The sequence below is a fragment of the Ornithorhynchus anatinus genome, chromosome 2, assembly GCF_004115215.2.
Source record: "Ornithorhynchus anatinus isolate Pmale09 chromosome 2, mOrnAna1.pri.v4, whole genome shotgun sequence".
In the NCBI taxonomy this organism is placed as follows: Eukaryota; Metazoa; Chordata; class Mammalia; order Monotremata; family Ornithorhynchidae; genus Ornithorhynchus; species Ornithorhynchus anatinus.
This window is the reverse complement of record NC_041729.1, coordinates 69007750-69023361: the sequence shown is the minus strand read 5'-3', so window position 1 is coordinate 69023361 and position 15612 is coordinate 69007750. Positions and strand designations below refer to the sequence as shown.

Here is a 15612-nt window from a genome sequence, read left to right as displayed (position 1 = left end):
CTTGGGCAAGTCACTTAATTCATTCATTCAATAGTATTTATTGAGCGCTTACTATGTGCAGAGCACTGTACTAAGCGCTTGGGATGAACAAGTCGGCAACAGATAGAGACAGTCCCTGCCGTTTGACGGGCTTACAGTCTAATCGGGGGAGACGGACAGACAAGAACAATGGCAATAAACAGCGTCAAGGGGAAGAACATCTCGTAAAAACAATGGCAACTAAATAGAATCAAGGCGATGTACAATTCATTAACAAAATAAATAGGGTAACGAAAATATATACAGTTGAGCGGATGAGTACAGTGCTGTGGGGATGGGAAGGGAGAGGTGGAGGAGCAGAGGGAAAAGGGGAAAATGAGGCTTTAGCTGCGGAGAGGTAAAGGGGGGATGGCAGAGGGAGTAGAGGGGGAAGAGGAGCTCAGTCTGGGAACGCCTCTTGGAGGAGGTGATTTTTAAGTAGGGTTTTGAAGAGGGAAAGAGAATCAGTTTGGCGGAGGTGAGGAGGGAGGGCGTTCCAGGACCGCGGGAGGACGTGACCCAGGGGTCGACGGAGGGATAGGTGAGACCGAGGGACGGTGAGGAGGTGGGCGGCAGAGGAGTGGAGCGTGCGGGGTGGGCGGTAGAAAGAGAGAAGGGAGGAGAGGTAGGAAGGGGCAAGGTGATGGAGAGCCTCGAAGCCTAGAGTGAGGAGTTTTTGTTTGGAGCTGAGGTCGATAGGCAACCACTGGAGTTGTTTAAGAAGGGGAGTGACATGCCGGGATCGTTTCTGCAGGAAGGGGAGCCGGGCAGCGGAGTGAAGAATAGACCGGAGCGGGGCGAGAGAGGAGGAAGGGAGGTCAGAGAGAAGGCTGACACAGTAGTCTAGCCGGGATATAACGAGAGCCCGTAATAGTAAGGTAGCCATTTGGGTGGAGAGGAAAGGGCGGATCTTGGCGATATTGTAGAGGTGAAACCGGCAGGTCTTGGTAACGGATAGGATGTGTGGGGTGAACGAGAGGGACGAGTCAAGTATGACACTGAGATTGCGGGCCTGAGAGACGGGAAGGATGGTTGTGCCATCCACGGTGATAGAGAAGTCTGGGAGAGGACCGGGTTTGGGAGGGAAGATGAGGAGCTCAGTTTTGGACATGTTGAGTTTTAGGTGGCGGGCTGACATCCAGGGGGAGACGTCCCGGAGGCAGGAGGAGATGCGAGCCTGAAGGGAGGGGGAGAGGACAGGGGCGGAGATGTAGATCTGCGTCTCATCTGCGTAGATATGGTAGTCAAAGCCGTGAGAGCGGATGAGTTCACCGAGGGAGTGAGTGTAAATGGAGAACAGAAGAGGGCCAAGAACTGACCCTTGAGGAACTCCAACAGTTAAAGGATGGGAGGGGGAGGAGGCTCCAGCGAAGGAGACCGAGAATGATCGGCCAGGGAGGTAAGAGGAGAACCAGGAGAGGACAGAGTCCGTGAAGCCAAGGTGAGATAAGGTATGGAGGAGGAGGGGATGGTCGACAGTGTCAAAGCACTTACTAAGTGCTAGGCACAATTCTAAACTCTGTGGTCCATACAAGTCCATGTCCAACATGGGGCTCACAGTCTTAATCCACATTTCACAGATGAGGTAACTGAGGCACAGAGAAGTGAAGGGACTTGTCCTAGGTCACAAAGCAGACAAGTGAAGCCAGCATGAGAACCCAGGTCCTTCCCAGGCTCATGCTCTATCCACTAGGACCACACTGCTTCTCAAGGAGTCACAAGTTGTATTGGTACAGGTGGAGCTGGAAACGAACTGCGTCCTCAAGCCTTGAGGCTATGAACTCAGTTTTGGTTATAATGTCTTCTCTCCCTTTTCCATTAGAGACAGAGTTTATCAGCTGCACCTTTTCAATCTTGCTCGGGTGCTCTGCCGGTCTATAGGTGTCTTGAGCTGCAGTCAAGAGGCCACTGGGAATTTATTTTTGTTTGCTAGTGGGAAAATTGAATCTCTGTATCTCTAGAAGATTTTCCACCAAATGCCTTAAATATAACAGGAGGATGCAAGATAGATCACAGTCACACAATGGGTGGGAAAAGCATAGGGGATTTCTTAGCCAGAGAAGTTATTCAGATGGAAAAGGTTAGTAGGTTTAAGAAATGCCAGCTGGATCAGTAGTGGAAAATTCAGGGAGGTTGAAAAGCAATGTGGCCGAGTGGTAATAGCATGGGTCTGAGATTCAGGGGGCCTGGGTTCTAATCCCAGCTCCGTCACTTGTGTGTTGTGTGATTTTGGGCGAGTCACAAATCCTCTGTGCCCCAGTTATCTAATCTGTAAAATGAGGATTAAAACTTTGAGCCCTATGTAACACAGGAACTGTGTCCAATCTGATTATCTTGTATCTACCCCAGCACTCTGTACAGGGCCTGACACGTAGTAAATGCTTAACAAATATCATTAAAAAAAAGGCTCAAGAAGGGTTAATTATATTCCTGGTTGGTTGATAGCCACAGGGTATACTTTTAGAAAGAAAAGCGAAGTTAGATACAGATTGCTGATCAAGACGGATTATTCATCTGACCCAATAATAGCCTGCTAAAGTTCTTATGCACTAAATACTCAGTTATTATAATTATTAAGGTATATGTCAAGCACTATTCTAAGCACTGGGGTAGATACGAATTAATCAGTTGGACACAGCAAAGGTAAACTTTGGATTTTTGTTTTAAAAAGCTAGTAGTGATTAATATTATCAGGGCATCCAATCAATGGTATATATTGAGCACTTATGTATGCAGAGCACTATACTACATGCTGGGAGAGTTGGTAGACACAATTCCTGCCTCAGAGTTTACAAAGCTAGCAGATTGAACTGCAGAAAAAGTTTATAAAAATGCTAAATAAATCATGACCACAGTGGAAAAGCAGACTAATCAAAACATCAGGAACCTTCTTAATAAAAATAGATCATTAACTAAGTACTGATTTGCTTTGGGAAACTGTGGTGCACACAAACAATTCCATTACGATGACTAATGCGATTACAAAAACTTGATGAAATGGTAGACAACCCACTCTTTTGTACTGTACTCTCTCAAATCTTTAGTACAGTGCTCTGCATACAGTAAGTGCTCAATAACTACCACTGAATGAATAGGAACCAGTGCAGATTTGCTTGTATCCATCCTAGTGCTTAGTTCAGTGCCTGGCACATAGAGAGCACTTAAATACCACAATTATAATTATTACTTTATAACACTGATATTTCAGTGATTTAAATTAATTTGCATTTTTGGTCATGTTATTTTGGAATGCTGCTCTTACTGTTGTAGTTCCCTAAGTTTTATAGAACAAGGAGTTAACAAGGAATAAGGAGGGCAGGGGAGGAGGGGGAAAAGAGGAAGGGGCCTATGACAAAACATTCCCTATGACAGCATCTCCCATGGGTCCAGGATAACCCACAAGGCATCAGTCACATTTATTGAGCACTTATGTATGCAGAGTATTATATTACATGCTGGGAGAGTTGGTAGGCACAATCCCTGCCTCAAAGAGTTGAGTACTTAAGAGCTTGGGGGAGTACAATATAACAGTCCGTAGGTTGATATGTTCCCTGCCCACAGTGAGCTCACAGTCTAGAAGGAGAGAGACAGACATTAATATAAATGTTTATGTATGTAAGTGCTCTGGTGATGAGGTACCTTAGGCTGCCATCCAAGGGAGGGTGCCATGATGCGCCTCTCTCACCTCGGAAAGGATAAATGAAGACAGCCCTGGCTCTGGGTCTTGCACTATTTCCCTAATCACACTCTCAAGTTTTTTTGAAGCTAATTAACACTTTACCTGATAATAACTACAGTATTTAAGTGCTTACATTATGCTAAGCACCATAGGACAAAGTCCTGTCTCACATGGGGCTCACAGTCTAAAGAGAAGTAGTTCAAATAAGGTGAGCAGATGAGCCCCTAGAAAATGAGTGTTAACAGTCATCATGAATTTCAGTACCTCTATGCTACATCAACAGATCTTCTTTAATGACACCAGCTTGAGATGGTAGAGATCTGATACTTTTTTATGAGTAAAAAAAATCTAAAGAGAAGTTAAAGTTACCTCGATGAGAATGAAAGCCACTAAGGAGAATACACCAGTGTGTTTTCCCCTTAATCCACTTCCTTTCCCTCTTCTGTAATCTGTTCTGTAACTAACAGGTTTGACCAGTTCAACAAGTCAGTGAAGTTGCTTTTAAAAACCAGTTAAGTTTAATATAGCTTTACAGGAAACAGACTGATAAAGCTTTTTAAGGCTTTGGGAGGAGGAATGGGAAGGAAGGGGGAAAAGGGAGAGAAAAAGGAATTGGGAAATACTGGATTTATTTATTATAGCTATAACCGAAAAAACCCAAATAGCCTGTTATACTAGATATTGAATTCAGGTTAAGATTCATGAACCTGGGAAAAGTGGAGGCCTCCAACCCCTGCAAACTAAGTCCCAGAATGCCTTCCTCCCAGTAAAACGCTTTCATAATCTAGAGATGGAGTGGAATTTTGCAGTACATTAACATTCAAAGATAAATAAGGATTACTATCGAGCATATTTCCTAATTCCCTCTAGAAAGCCAATTTAGAACTTAATTTGTCCTGTATTTTTGCTGCATTCATTTTTAAACTTAAACCCCACGTGCTTTATGAAAACAATGACATCTTTAGTTATCTAGCTTAATCAACAGGGAGTTATTAATGCAAGTACATGCAAGCCAGCATTCTGTGCCTCACTTCCCTCATCTGCAAAATGGGGATTCAACCCCTGTTCCCCCTACTACTTAGACTGTGAGCCCCATGTGAAACCTCATTATTTTGCAACTACCCCGGTGTTTAATACAGTGCTTGACATATTGTAAGTGCTTAACAAATAAAGCAATTATTATTATTTCCTGGAAATTTCAGAAAACCCGGGTATTAGCATTTATTTTTGATTCAGATAAATTATATACAGGGAAAGCTGTCCAGCAAGCAATATTATTATTTTATAACACTTGAAAATGATGCATATAGCTTAGTGAACACATAATTTGCCAACTATTGTGGGCCTATGTGGCAGTGTTAAAACAACCTTGTTTAATTAACGTTATTAGACTCTAGTGTCAATCCAAAACTTGTTTTTGTTGTTGTTAAATTGTTTGTGGTTTTTAAGCACTTATCATGTGCCACTGTACTAAAAGCTGGGGTAGTTATAAGCTAATGAGGTTTGACACAGTCCGTGTTCCACATGGGGCTCGCAGTTTTAATCCCCATTTTATAGTTGAGGTAACTGAGACACAGAGAAACAAAGTGCCTTGCCCAAGGTCTCACAGATATGTGGCAGAGCCAGGATTAGAGTCTAGGTTTTTCTAACTCCCAGGCCCGTGCTCTATCCATGAGGCCAGTGTGTTTCTCATTTAATAGAATCTAAGGGTTTATATTAGAGTGAGAAGGATGATGGCACTCACAAAATGTGCAGCATGGTGCCAATTACCCAAGGAAACAAAAAAAGCTTACAAATCAGGAAGGAAGGATACCTTCCAGGAAAAAAAAAAAAGTATTTATTACTTTTTTAAGGTGGGTTCTCTTGAGTGGTTTTGAGATTCTAGGAATCCAAGTCTACTGAGATACCCTAAGAATTTAATTTTGGTATCAAAATTTGGCTAAATTCATGAAGGTTGTGGAGACGTCTAAAGGCATAACGGCCTCTCCTACCTCCTTTCCCATCCTAAATCTTTCCCTGTGTCTTTCTTGGACCTCACATTTTGAACGTGAAGTCAGATGTCGTACTTTGCCCTGGAAATGTATCTTGTTAGTGGGAGAAACAGTTGGAAATACATTTTGAGAATCTCAACTTCTGCACTTTCACACATTTAGGCACCAAAAATTAGAATTTAATGAACATTTACTTGACATTATGAATTGAATTGGCAGACACTTCTGCTAAAGTGTCAATTAAAATGTAATTTCAGTTTTCTCCTATTATGAAGCTACTTTCAAACCTGATATTCAACAGGAACTGAACCTCTTTAACCCAACATTATTATCTGTTTAGATTGGGGGAAAAAAGTTATTTTCTGCCATGGATGGTGAATAAGACTGCTGGTAAAAATACAGAAATTAGTGATGAAAGGGCTGAAAATTTTAAGGGATATTCAGTTTTTAGCAGGGAAAAGCATTACATTTCTGGATTGAGTGGTGGAGGATGGAGTAAAATGTCATGCTTTCTGCCTCATCCTGCAGTACTTTGTGCGAAACCTTTCCATGAGGAGCATAGACTATGATGTAGATTCTTTTGTTTTTCTGCAGAACTGTAGAGTTTTGTTTTGTTTTTATAGTGTATGTTATGCACTTAATAGGTGCCAGACACTGTACTAAGTGCTGACATAAATATAAGCTAATCAGTTTGGACATAATCCCTCTCTCACATGGGACTCACAGTATTAATCCCCATTTTGTGGATGAGGTAACTGAAGCACAGAAGTGACTTGCCCAAGGTCATGCAGCAGATAAGTGGCAGAACATGGATTGGAACACAGGTCCTTCTGACTCCCAGGACTGTGTTCTGTCCACTAAGACTGCTTTTCAGAGTACAGTCTCCATAAACCCCTCTGTCTTTGAAGAAAATAATTTTAGAACAGTTGCTACCATAGATGCAAAACTTGGCAAATCAGCTCTGGACAGATTTAACTTGCTACTGACAGCAGGACAGATAAATTATGTACCAAATGTGAAATTGGACCCCATGTTCAGTGCATACAAATATAAATTATTTTGGGGAAACCAAAAAAGATGGCCTGATTATACTGCATTGTAAAATATTTCTTAACCCCTATCCAACTCTAAACCAAGTAGCAGATGGTTCCTACAGGACTGGATTGAACACTGACCTCAGTGAAGTATCACTCCAGTATTTTTTATCCATAAATCCAAATAATAATATTATTTGTCGGATTTAAGTGATTGTCTTGTCTTATACCGTCGAGTCATCTCCAACCCACAGCAACACCTTGGACACATCTGGCTCAGTGGAAAGAGCCTGGGCTTCGGAGTCATAGGTCATGGGTTTGACTCCCAGCTCTGCCACTTGTCAGCTGTGTGACTGTGGGCAAGTCACTTAACTTCTCTGTGCCTCAGTTACCTCATCTGTAAAATGGGGATTAAGATTGTTAGCCTCCCGTGGGACAACCCGATGACCCTGTATCTCCCCCAGTGCTTAGAACAGTGCTCTGCACATAGTAAGTGCTTAACAAATACCAACATCTCTCTCAGAACACCCCACCACTATCTGCAATCATTTGGGTAGTGGATCCATAGAGTTTTCTTGGTAAAAATACAGAACTGGTTTACCTTTGCCTCTTTCTGCGTAGTCAACCTGAATCTCCTCCCTCAACTCCCTCCCATGCTGCTGCTGCCCAGCATAGGTGAGTTTTGACTTGTAGCAGAGATTGCCTTCCACTCACTAGCCACTGGCCAAGCTAGGAATGGAATGGGTATGCTTCTGCTTGACTCTCCCTCCCACAGTCGAGACTGGTAGAGTCCTGGAAACTCTCCAGGTGTGACCCTGAGAGGGGATTTAAGTGCTTACTATGTTCCAAATACTATACTAAGCCCGGGAGTACACAGAAGATAATTAGATCCCATATGGAGCTCATAGTTTAAATTGGATATTATTATTATTATGGTATTTGTTAAGCTCTTACTATGTGCCATGCACTAAGTGCTGGGGTAAATACAAGTTAATTAGGTAGGACACTGTTTCTGTCCCACATGGGGCTGACAGTTTAAGTAGGAAGAAGAACAGGAGAACTGAGGCCCAGAGAAGTCAAGTGACGGGCCCAAAGTCACACAGCATACAAATGGCTTAGAACAGTGCTTAGCACATAGTAAGCGCTTAACAAATGCCATTATTATTGTTATTATCATTATGGCGAAGCTGGGGTTAGAACCCAGGTCCTCTGACTTTCAGGCTTGTGTTCTTTCCACTAGGCCACCCTTCTTCTCACTTCTGCCTCCTTTGTCCTTACAGTGTTTCTGTAATATCCGTACAGATCCTTACAGTGTTTCTGCTGAAAATCAGCCTTTCAGCAAGGGAATTTCACAACTGTCTCAGTCATCCGACATTATTAATTCATTCAGTCAGTTGTATTTATTGAGTGCTTACTGTGTGCAGAGCACCGTACTAATGGAGAACAAGTATTGAGTTCCCATTTTGCAGATGTGGTAACTGAAGCACAGAGGACTCAAGTGACTTGCCCAAGGTCACACAGCAGGAAAGCAATGGAGCAGAGATTAGGACTCAGGTCCTCTGACTCCCGGGTCCATACACTTTCCACTAGGCCACATTGTTTCTCAAAGAATCACGAGGTCATTTTGTCTGGCAGTCACCGCCTTGGGATATCACTGGGATGGTTTTATTAGACTTCCAGGCGTCTGCCTCGGGATATCAAAATTGGAGCCACTTATCTGTGTACTGCAGAACTAAGATTAAAATTACTGACCACCCTATGTTCAGTAGGATCCAAGAAAAATATGGGATTAAATGCTCCAGCCAGCACCCAGTTGAGATTTCTGTGAGGGCCCCAGTGACCAAGATTGTACCAGATTCCCAAATGAGATAAGCCAAGTTGGGACTCAACCACAAATTGAAAAGGATAACAGAATATATATCCCTGTTAACCAGGACCCTATCCAACTCCTCCCCCTCTATCCCCCACAGAACTTCCCATCTGCAAATGATGCCAGTGTTATTCAGGCACCAGCCCAGAGCAGCTCTAGTTCCTTGTAGGCAGGGAACATGTCTACCAAACTCTGTTGCACTGTACTCTCCTAGTTGCCTAGTACAGTGAAGCAGCATAGCCTACTGGATAGAGCATAGGCCTGAAGTCAGAGGGACCTGGATTAATAATAATAATAATAATAATGGTATTTGTTAAGCACTTACTATGTGCCAAGTACTCCACTACTTGTCTGCTGAGTGACTTTTGGTGAGTCACTTCACTTCTCTGGGCCTCACTTTTCTCCCTGTAAAATGGGGGTGAAGACTGTGAGCCCCATGTGTGACAGGGTTTGTGTCCAACCTGATTAGCTTGTATCTACTCCGGCTCTTAGAACAGTGCTTGACACATAGTAAGGGCTTAAGAAATACCATCATCATCACCCAGTAAGTGCTCAAAAAATATGATTGTTGAGTTCTCCAACAGCAAGGGAAGCTCATTAGATGAATGGTACTGGGTTTATTGCCTAGGTCCCCCGTACAGCTTGGTCCCCTAACAATAATAATAATTATGGTACTTGTTAAGCACTTACTATGTGCCAAACACTGATTTAAGCACCGGGGTAGATTCAAGTTAATCAGGTTGGACACAGCCCCTGTCCCACATAGAGCTCACACCCTTAATCCCCATTTTACAGAGAAGTGAAGGTCACACAACAGACGTGTGGTGGAGCCAGGATTAGAACCCAAATCCTTCTGATCATCAGGCCCATGCTCTATCTATTAAGCCATGCTGGTTCTCTGGCAGAGCACCCCCCTCTGCCAAAATAGTAAAAGTCCCAGGATCCCCATGCCCTGAATTTGGGAGCAAGAGCCCATGTCCTATAGTTGGGACTCAGATTTTGTCCCCCGTGGTTCACGTGCATGCCACCCAGAGGCCAGAAGGATGTTATCTAATCCCTTCTCTGTCCACTCTATTGTTTCGATGCATGGCGAAGTCTCAGGGCAGGGGAGTTATCTGACTGACCAATGTTCAGGGCCACCTGCTACAGCTGAGGTCTTACCTGAAGTCCTCTTCCCCCTCTACTCCCTCTGCCATCCCCCCTTTACCTCTCCACAGCTAAAGCCTCATTTTCCCCTTTTCCCTCTGCTCCTCCACCTCTCCCTTCCCTTCCCCACAGCACTGTACTCGTCCGCTCAACTGTATATATTTTCGTTACCCTATTTATTTTGTTAATGAATTGTACATCGCCTTGATTCTATTTAGTTGCCATTGTTTTTACAAGATGTTCTTCCCCTTGACGCTGTTTATTGCCATTGTTCTTGTCCATCCGTCTCCCCCGATTAGACTGTAAGCCCGTCAAACGGCAGGGACTGTCTCTATCTGTTGCCGACTTGTTCATCCCAAGCGCTTAGTACAGTGCTCTGAACATAGTAAGCAATCAATAAATACTATTGAATGAATGAATGAAGTGGATGCCTGAGTGTGTTTTGGGATGCAACTGGTGAGTGAGCGCATATGAGGACCCCAAGGGAAAACTGTGGGCTTCAGACCTGGAACAAGCTCTTTACTGTTAGTCAAAAAAAGAGTTGCTCTGAGCAGAAAGGATAAAATCTATAGAAATGGAGAGCAACAACATGTGCAGAGAGGAGCTAGCTATTGGAGTGCAGATCAGCTACCTCATGCACGCAGTGAAGACAAAGGAAGCCATCTCAGGTCTCCGGCCAGGCGGTGGTGCATCGTGGCTGTTGCACTTTCCGTAATTTATATTAATAGCTTTCTCCCCCTCTATACTGTAAGCTTGATGTGGACAGGGAATGTGTCTGTTTATTGTTGTATTGTACTCTCCCAAGCATTTAGTACACTGCTCTGCACACAGTAATCTCTCAATGCAATTAAATGAACTTTTGGTGATGACGGATCTCGGTCTTGAGTGGTGAATTCTTCCTTGTACAGCTGGCAGAGACAGGCAGACTCAAGCTGGTGTTAGAGTGGGAACGGTGGAGAGTCACACTAAGCAATCGACCCTTAAGGCTTCTAAGGTCTCTGGGTCTCTGGGTGTAGTGGGTTGCACTGGCTTGTCAGCCAAGATTCATTCACCCAGCAGACAGGAGCGTCCCAACTCCAGTCAATGGACAGGCAACTAGGCCTATGGCTAGTCTTCCCTGTGAGCATCATGAGATCCAGACATGGTGGAGATTGGCACCCACCAGTCTGTGGTTGGGACTTCTCATGTCTCCAAACAGGCTGGGGTACGTTGGATTCTTTCCTGCCTGTGGCCTAGACTGCCCTCCCTCCTTGTATCAGACAGTGATTCTTCCCCTCTTCAAACCCTTATTGAAGGTACATCTCCTTTCAGAGGCCTTCCCTGACTAAGACCTCCTTTCCTTTTTTCCCACTCCCCCCTGTGTCACCCTGACTTGCTCACTTTATTCATATCCCCTTTCCAGCCCCACAGCACTTATGTCCTTTCACTGTTATTTATATTAATATATGTCTCCCACTCTAGACTGTAAGCTCTTTGTGGACAAGGAATGTCTGTTTATTGTTACATACTCTCCCAAGCATGAACTCCCTTTGGACAGTGAGCTCGTTGTGGTCAGGGAATGAGTCTGTTTGTAATACACTCTTCCAAGTGCTTAGTACAGTGCTCTGCACACAGTAAGTGCTCAGTAAATAGAAATGACTGAATGATTCTCTGGGAAGTGCTGGGCTTTCCACTAGAATCCAGGGGCTTGGCAGGCAGGGACATTACTGAACACAGTCCATGGGCAAGTCACCAGAGTGTGGTGGGGAGTTAGTCTTTCCTGCAAGGACAGTGGTACCCAGCAGTGGTGACCTTGGAGGATCGACCCAGTCAATTTATGGTATTTTTCGAGCTCCTTCTGTGCTAAGAGCACTGTACTAAGCACTTGGGGCAGTACTTTCATTCTTGAGGCTTAAATACCGTGCCAGTGATGGATGTTGCTATGAGTCTGTGGTGGACTAAATGGGCACATCAGGTCATCCCAAATAGTTTCAGCTGATGTTTTTTCTTGGTGCAGAGGAACGGTTTTTAGCCTGAAGCATTTTCAGTGGGCATCCTGTTTGGCTGGGGTGTTGCTCCCTGATATCTGGAATCCGGGAAGGTTTTACCAGTTTTAGCAATATAGAGCCCCATTTTTCTTTTTAACCCTTTCTATTCTAGAGCGACCATTTCATTTCTTATCTCCACAACAAATTATCTGCTGCTTAGTGGGCACTTATGTGTTACACTGACTTGGCATGACCCTTCGAAGGAGTCCTGCTACATAAAAATCATTGTCTTTGTCATCGTGCGTCTTCGATTATGACAAGGGCACAGAATAACTCTTAGCTGGTCAACTCTACTTGACTAGGCCAGGTGCCTAATCAACTCCTAATTTATCCCAGCAAGTCTTTTTTGTCCTGGGCATCCCACCACTCTTTACAGACAATCCTATCATTTTGGGGAGCTACACTTTACTCCCCTTTACTCTTAGTACAGTAGTCTGCACATAGTAATTGCTCAATATTTGATTTGCCCTCTTTTGCGCTTTCCCCACGTGGGACGTGGAAGAGGCCAAGAGGGCAATCACAGTCTTGATCCCCATTTTACAGGTGAGGTAACTGAGTTGCAGAGAAGTTAAGTGATTTGCCCAAGGTCACACAACAGACAAGTGGCTTCTGATTACCAGGCCCGTGCTCTATCCACTAGGCTATGCTACGTCCCTTTTTCACTTGCTTTTACTCTACTCTCTTTGACTTGGTTTTACTGTATTCTTTGTGCACTTGAACTCTACTCTCTTAATCCAATTGTTCATTTGTAGTCTGTGGCCAATTGTTTCACTTGGCAGGATTTATGTGCCTCAGAGGCAGGAGCCATGTCGTACATGTACTGAATGCTCTCAAGCATCTAGTACAGTGCTTAGCACCCTGTTGCTCAATCCATGTTGGTGATTTCAATTAATATTTTGAAATTTTTTCCCTAAAATCACTTGTTTAAAAACCTGATAAATGTCCATACAAAATATAGGCTAAAGAGCCTGAAATGGAAAGCTATTCATTGTGGACACAGGAGGACACCATTTGGCTTTAAACCAAAGTAACATCTTTAAAGGAGAGCTTCTGTAGTTGCATCTGTGAAACCAGAAGCACAAACAGGAAGAATTGAGAGCTTTTTTTTTTCCTACTTGACAACCTACCTGTGTGAGTAAACTCTCCATCTCTCTAATCACTTGGCTGGTAAGAAAAGCTTTGCACAATTTATTTGAAAATTTAAAAAGATTAGCTCAACTGACCACTGAGGAAGGAAAAAGCTGGAATTGTTCATGCGAGTTAATGGCTTCCTCTGCCACAAACATATCCAAGTACATGCATGGGTACATGCATATTTACAAATAACCAGTCACCCGTGACAACCCTGTCTGTTGCTTGAATGAGGAAAGCAGATTTCATTAATTTTAGTTACTTGGGTAGTTCTGGAAAAGATCGATACTGAAAATTTATTTCCCTTGTAACCTTTTTGCCAAGAAGCATAGCTCTATACTGTAAGCTGGTTGAGGGCATGGAATGTATCTATTGTTATATTGTACTTTCCCAAGCGCTTAATACAGTGCTCTGCACACAGTAAGTTCTCAAGAAATACAATTGCCTGAATGTATGAAAGGTTGTTATACATTGGGTCGGGAGGGCCTATGCACTTGCGTATCTCTGAGTTCGCAAGATATGAATTTTGCATCTAGGTCTGGTCCTCTAAAGAAACTTCATTATAGTGGGTAGCAGTAGACATCTATCAATGCAGGGCATTAGATTTAATTTATACTGAGGGGAAAATTGTTTTAAATCTTCATCCTTTTTTTTTTTAACTTCTAAACTCTGAATGAGCATATCTGGTTTTGAATTACTTAAAGCCTTATTTTTTTTTAATTTGGAAGAAATTTTCTATGGGGTAATGCATTTTTTTAAATGAGGAAGCATTCTCACGTGTAGGCAGAGACAGCTCTGAGATTTTTTTGATATTGCTGAGGAAGTGATAGAGAGGGAAATAGTATCATTTTATGTACTGGGTATTCTGCAAGACATGAAAATAATTTGACTTTAGGACATTCATTCCTTTTATGATCCATGATTACAGAGCTTCATATTCTAAGCTGGCTACTTTCCATTTAGATTTTTATTTATAAAAACAAATTCATGTGGGAGAGAGGGGTAATATGTTAAGCAAATTGGACTTATATTATGCATGTTTCTCTCAGGGGTAATTCTAGATCATATTATTCAATTCACATTAGCTATGTTTATGCAAACATTGCTTGGTATGGAATTTCTGCAGCAATTATTTCTATGTATGTTGTAATTTTTTAGTAATTATATGAATAATTACTCTTATAAGAAACTATGATAAGACACACACACACCTGATAGGAATACTTTATTTTGAGTTTCTATGGTTTTTTGTCAATTATTTGCAGTGGAAACTCACTTTTCTTACTTTGCACTGTTAAATTGCTTTTCTCTTTGTTGTGTAATAAAGTAAACACCCATCCACTCTAGAAATGGTCTAATGAATGTGGCATTTGGAGAAATACAAGACTGACAGCCCTATTATCTAAACACATTATAATTCCATATTAATCATTGACATTTTCCAGTATTGCTCACGAGTGAGCCACACTGCTGATTTTTTCTTTTCTGTAAAGTGGATAACTGTAGTGTTGATGCAATTTTTCTACTGATTCTCATCCTCATTCCACTCTGACTCTGTGAATACTACCTCCTTAACGCTAAATGAAACCAACCAAAATGAAGCAGAGGTTTCTTCATTTGCTTGGTGAATTAGGGATAACGAGAGCCAAAGAAAGATTTGCTGTGGTCTCAGATATTTTGCACATTTCGGTCACGTAAACCTGGCCAGTATTGGAAAAGGGCACTATTGAACTCCATGTTATGCATAGGTAGCCATCATTTTGTTGAGTATTCATCTCTACTCCCATTTTCTTTCTTTATCTCACTTTACTTTTTTCCTCTCCCCTGCCCAGAAACAGGTCAGGCATCTTTATGGGGACTTTCTGTTGCAACAGGACCCAATTAAAAAGCTTCCCTTAGTCAAACTCAATTTGCACACATTTCACCTTTTTTAATGGCATTTGTTAAGCATTTAATATGTGCCAGGCACAATACTAACCACTGGGGTAGAGACAAGTTAATCAAGGTTGGACACAGTCCATGTCCCACCTGGGATTTACAGTCTTAATCCCCAATTTGCAGATGAAGAAATTAAGCCACAGACAAGTTAAGTGACTCACTTGAGAGTCAGAATGACCTGGATTCTAGTCTTGCCATTTATGTGCTGTGTGACCTTGGAAAAGTCATTTCACTTCTTTGTACCACCATCTTAATCCCCATTTTACAGATGAGGTAACTGCAGAGAGAAATTAAGTGGTTTTCCTCTTAAACTGATAAATCAAAGGAACAGGAAATGACTAAACAGAAACCCACTAGAATCACCTTAAGAAGGATTTACCATATATCCATTCATTCAGCTGTATTTATTCATTCATTCAATCATATTTACTGAGCACTTATTGTGTGCAGAGCACTGTACTAAGCGCTTGGGAAGTACAATTTAGCAACAGAGACAATCCCTGCCCACACCGATATCACATTCTAGAAGGGGGAAAGACAGACGTCAAAACAAGTAAACAGGCATCAGAAGCACCATTATAAATAAATAGAATTATAGATATATATATACACACAACATTAATAAAATAAATAGAATTATAATTATATGTACATAAATACACAAGTGCTGTTGGGCCTTTGAGCACTTATTGTGGGCAGAGCACTGTATTAAGCACTTTGGAGAGTACAATGCAACAGTGAACAGACACATTCCCTGCCAAACAATGAGGTTACAGTA

General features: G+C 42.4%; 1 protein-coding gene and 1 non-coding gene across 4 annotated transcripts in view; one reads left to right on the top strand and one right to left on the bottom strand.

Annotated features, from left to right (window-relative positions):
• Nucleotides 1–15612, top strand: part of RGS17 (regulator of G protein signaling 17) — a 145604-nt gene that overhangs the window by 80826 nt on the left and 49166 nt on the right. The gene's annotated exons all lie outside the window — the stretch shown is intronic.
• On the bottom strand, nucleotides 7408–7547 carry LOC114809558. The gene has a single exon (XR_003757334.1). It is a non-coding gene; the product is annotated as a small nucleolar RNA SNORA7 (small nucleolar RNA).